We start from the raw sequence: 6,040 nt of genomic DNA, 5'->3' as shown, positions 1-6,040 counted from the left end.
TTAACCAGAGATAATTAGGGGTCGTACCATATATGTACAGATTCCTCTCTGAGTCTAGTTTTCATAGAAACAAACGGCATCAGTATTGGAGCCCCGTGCAGGGAGATATCCAAGTCGTAATGGGCAAAGGTCAGTGTAGTCGACCCCTGCAACTTGGGAGACTTTGACTAATAAACTGTACTAATTGGCCCGACCAAAAATTCTAGAAAAAAATACATAGATGGGCACATGAGTCTAGTTTCGGGGAAAAATTACGAAACTGATTTTCGAGTTACGAAACTCAAGATATGATTTTTAAAACGACTAGTACACAGATTGGGCAGTGTCTGGAAAATAAATTTTGTAAGGGGTTAAAGCCAGTTAACACCTCGTGTTCGACTCCGGTGTCGGTTTCGGGTTCGGGGTGTTACAATTCACCACCGTGGCCACCACCTTACACTACTATAGATAAAACCTTTTTTTCTCTCCACTTTTCTATTTTCCCTTTTGATTTTCTTCTTCTCCTCTCTAGTGTTGCAACACCATTATTTCCCTCCTCCTCCATCTTGTTCTTGTTAGACCATCGCCATCACCGCCGTTGCCGCCACTGTCATGCCTCCACTGACTTTGGTGATTCTTCCACTTTTCTTCACCATTTTCTTATCCCTATTGTTCCTTATAGTAATCAAAAAACCCTATATCCCTATTTCATTTAGTTTTAATTTTTTTAATATTTTACTTAGTGACTCACTTTTTCTGATCCTTTTCTCTAGCTTCTCATCCCTCTCCGATTCAAGATCACGATGATCCTCTGACCCTCCCTTTTCAATCAAGTTAGAGTAAGTGTAAGTGGTTAAGTGAAAACCACTATTCCTTCCCTACTTTTTTCCTTTAGGTCAAATGTGTAAAAGAGACTATAGTGTAATTTCCTTCAAGTATTAACATAGTGCATTCCAATTTTCATGAAGGGTCGATTGATACCATCTCGGAAAGCCCCTAAATTTGGAAAAAAAATCATCATTATGAATGATTATTTACAAGAGTAAGCTCGAAATGGATGATTTAGTTTAAGTGAGCAATATCATAAAATGTTTAAAAAGATGACTTTTAATGTAAGGTCACTTTGATAACAGATTGATTTTCCATTGGTTAAGATCCAAGTGTGGACGTTCTTAAAGTAGTGTTTCGCATTGAATATACTATCAAGTGTGGGTCTACTCCAAATAAAAAATTATATACATTAATTTTAATGTTTAAATAAATGTTATTATTGGATTGTACATTATTCGAATACTTAAAGTATTCCAAAAAGGGAGATTAAACTTATCAATATGTATCAGACCAAGTAAGTGACTCCAAACCAACTAGCTTGTGAAAAGTATGTTGTGTGGTTATGTTTATCTCTAATTTGAAAAGTATGTTGTTCTCATTCTCATGTTATATGATATTATGGCATAATTGATTTTACATGACTATTAAAAATGTGATGTTTTGATACATCGAAATAATACATGAATTGCATGTCAAAACATGCCTATGTGATACTATATGTTAAATGACTTGATTAGCATGATTCACATGCCTAAAGTGATATTCTGTAGCAAAGTGAAAATGTGTTCATTGTGGTCATATCACATGCATAGGGCTAGGACATGTGTAAGGAGGAAGTACTAGCAGTTTATCTACATTACTGGTAGTTTTTCCACAATACTAGCAACTTGTCTGCATTACTGGTGACTTGTCCATATTACTGGCAGTTTGTTTACAAATTTGGTGGCTTTGTCCACATATATTGGAGTGTAGCTGTGATCGGTAAGATATTTTAAAAAGAATTGCATAATTATTTTACAAAAACTGCACTGCCATAATCATGTGCATATATATTGGTTATTTGTATGATAAGTATGTGCTTATTGTTATTTAATTTGTTATAGGACTCACACTAGGCTTTAAAAGTTCACCCCTTTAGTTTCATAACCCTTTCAAGCAATTCACGAACAAGGACTTGGATTCGGCATACAGAAAGGTCTCTCTATTGGATTTTTAATAAATGGTTTATGAACTATTGGTTTGTTATTTTGGACATTGGACTTTTATTGGGTTACTTCTTTTACTTTATTTAATTTTAAACTAACATGCATGCATGTTTGATAGACTTTCAAACATTTTGAATTGTTGTTATTTAAATTATTTATGATTTTTATTTGATTTTAAGTAAACTTATAAATATATGATTTTCTAAGTATTTTCAAAAGTCTGTTACGAAATATTTTTATCAAAATCATTTTTAAGGAATAATTAAAAATATTACAAATTCTTGGTTTTAATGATTTAAGATGATATTTCGAAATAATAATGAACTTTTCAAATATTCGTGTTTTAGTAAGTTTTTTTCAAAAATAAAAATTTCTTAGTATTTAAATTTTAGAATTTTCGTAAAATCAATTGAAACCTAGTTGTTTTTAACAAGTAAATGTTTTCAACGATTTTAATATGGCTTCCAAAATTTCGCCATAACGTCTAAGTCAGCTTCAGGAGGTTGTAGTTTCTTTCTCTCAATTTGATCCTATTTTATCTCGTGGTAACCATTACATCTTCCTTCATGAAAAGTCGTTTACTATCATACAGAAATTAAGTCATTCATCACAAAGACAAATGACCCGTGGTCACGTTTCTTTTCATCTATTATGTAATACCAATGAGAGGATATCATTTACCCATGTCTTGGGCTATGAATTCCACTATTGTGAATGATGCTACATACTGCAGAAGTCGTATACCCAACATACTAGTTTTCGGTTTCTTATCTTTTTGAACTCCAGCTTTTATTTATATCAAAGTATACAAGTCATGCATACATAGTCCATCATCTACTCAAGATTAAGGTATGCTACATTATGAACTTCACAAGTGAATAAATCTATAAACGAATTTAATACTGTCAGTCCAGTCAGTCACATTTATGTCTATATATTCTGGGAGCTATCTGTTTTGATGCCCAAGACAAAACATCTCCCCAATTGGAATTGATAAAAGGCACATTAGTCTTTCAATTAGTTTGCTCATTTTCGATTAGACTAAAGACATATTTAGATTTGTCTACTAATATAAGTTGTCTTTTTGTACTATGATCCGACCACGTAATATCGCTTAGTATTAGTTAAGCATTAGAGAATCAGTGAGCTAATATTTGCTTCTATTTTGCTTTACGCGTAAAAATCACATGAAGATATTATACGAAAGATATTAATGTAATTCATGAATAATTTTATTAACCGATCTGTTCGAAAAAATTATAAGTGTACAAACGAATATACTACAATTAGGGCACCATATCCAACACTTATATATAAAATAGATATATTAAATGTAGTTAAACGTGCATGTATATTTTTTTGTAATATAATATATTTTAAATATAATTATATCCAACATTATAAAAAATCATATTTAATATTTATTTTAATTATATAAATATTAATTAATTTTTTAAAAATTAATTTTACTAATTGATTTGATCAAATAATAAAGGGAACAAAAACAAATTTAGGTATTTCAATAATCTCATCTCATTGCTCGATTAGGTTTATAGGTACAGAGGAAATATGATTTCAGAGAAGCTAAATAAGATTTTAAAGAATAAGATGTTAAAAAAGATATCTTTTTTAATAAAAATTATTGTATTTAATTTTTTATTCATTATTATATTCCATTTTAAAAAATATTTTATTATATTTTTTTACATTATTAATTTGTATAAATTATAATTAATGTTTAAGGCGAACGTTGATGGTTAAAGCACGCTTTTTTTTAGGTAGAAAAAGCATAAAATTTTTGGAAAAAAAAAGCCTAACTTTGTATGTAAAAGATCTTGGGCTCACTAACCTTGTTAGGAATATTTATTTTGTAACTAATAGATTCAAACTCTAAATTTATAGCTATAGTAATTTTAACATCCGAATTTTCGAATAATTATATTTATAAAAATACATATTCAAAGAATTTATAGTGAATAGTAATTTTAATATATGAATCCAAATATTATCCAAATTTACAATATTTGAATCTGTAAGATTCAAGTTAAATATCCAAATAAATTGTATACACTTTAATTTTAATGGTGACATATAAATTTCATATTTGTGCGGTTTCTTAGTAAACTTTACCCAAAGAATATTTATTAATGACTTGATTGCACATGACAAATCTCGTGATTCTTTTATCTTTAAACTACAGCAACTCCAAAATCTATTTGATATCTCTATCGTCCCCAGGAAACATGTTTTTTTTTTCTTTCATTTTTTAAGGGAAAAAATCTAGAGAAACTGTTTGGTTAAAGCAGAATATGACTGAGAGGGGATTGGATATGGTTGCGTGCTCTCAGTGGAATGTGTTATTTGGGATGGGATAGTTTGCTGTTATGCATGGAAAAACTGGAACGCATATTTTTTTTTTAATTCTGCTACTATTAATTCTAATTTAGGATGTATTTGATTAGATGGAAAAATAAAAAGATGAGAAGAGAGAAGAGAAAAATAAAAAATAAATAAATATTGAATGTGCTTGACTGATAATAAGAGTAAGAGAAAAGAAAATAGTAAAGAGAACCATTTTTCATCTTAATGTATAAAAAATCAATCTTTCAAAAGATGAGAAGAGAGAAGAGAAAAATAAAAAATAAATAAATATTGAATGTGCTTGACAGATAATAAGAGTAAGAGAAAAGAAAATAGTAAAGAGAACCATTTTTCATCTTAATGTATAAAAAATTAATCTTTCAAAACAGGAATCATGAGGAAAGAAATAAGAGAGATGTATATGTTAGTTCAAAATTATACATTTTTAAAATATTTTATTTTTTCTTTTCATTTTTCAACTTTACAATGGAATTTTCAATTATATTTTTTTTATCATTTCTATCCAGCACACTTACGGAAAAAACAATTATATTTTTCATCTTTCTTTTTATTTTAAACTTTCACTTTTTCATCTTTCCAATTTTTTTTCTCTACCAAGCAAATTCTTAATGCTGAAACAGAGCCTTGCTTAGGCTAAACATATTTTGGAGTCCACCTTGTCTAAGTCGCTGCAGCAGGGCTATGCTCAACAGTTTGTTTGATGGGTGGTCCCTCAACCAACATGGGTCAAGTTGAATACAGATGGTGGAGTGGACACAGCAATGAGGCTTGTGTCGGCGGGAGGGTTGTTGCGAGATGATCGCTGTGAATGGATCATTGGATTCTGTAAGCAGGGGTGAAGCCAGAATAATTTTTTAGCGGGTCGAATGAAATTTTAATTTTTTATAGTCTATATATTTATAATTTTTAAAGGATTAAATCAAATTTTTATAATTTTAGGGGGGTTAAAGTGCAATTTTACCTTTATTAATTTAAAATTTTAAAAAATTTTAAAAGGCCTAAATAATAATTTTTCATTTTAGGGAGTGCAGAGGCCCCTGCTAGCCCCCTAGCTTCGCCTCTATCTGTAAGAATGTCAGGGTGTATAATAGTTTACAAGCGAAGTTGTGGGGTATTGCAGATGGCTTGGAATTAGCTTGGACGACTAGTTTCAAGCAGTTCAAGGTGGAATCGGATTGTCTCTAGTTGGTAAGTTGCTGAATAAGTAGGATGTGGCTTTTAGTCCATTTGGTTTGGTTTGGTTCGGTGTGTCAATGATTTATGGCTGAGAGACCGAGAAATTACCTTTCAGCATACTTTCCATAAGGCGAATAGAGGGCGGATGAAATAGCAAAGTCGGTTCCAACATCGGTGGGGGAACTATAGGTGTTTCATGACATACTTGCAGGCTTGTATGTGAGCATCGAGCAGGATTTGCTAGCTGGTGGGCTTGTACGCGCAGGGTGGGGAGAGGAGAGGAGCCAAGTTAATTGTATGATGTTTTTACCTTCGAGCCTCTTATTATTATTTTAAAAAAATATATAATTTATGTATGAATTCAAAATTTTTCAGTCAATCAAATCAGCCACCAAAATATTTTCAATTGCTTAATAGAAAAAAAAATTAATTCTAATTTTTTTAATTTAATTCTACAAAATTCTGTT

This window comes from Gossypium hirsutum, chromosome A04, assembly GCF_007990345.1.
Source record: "Gossypium hirsutum isolate 1008001.06 chromosome A04, Gossypium_hirsutum_v2.1, whole genome shotgun sequence".
Lineage (NCBI taxonomy): Eukaryota > Viridiplantae > Streptophyta > Magnoliopsida > Malvales > Malvaceae > Gossypium > Gossypium hirsutum.
This window is presented reverse-complemented; position numbering follows the sequence as displayed.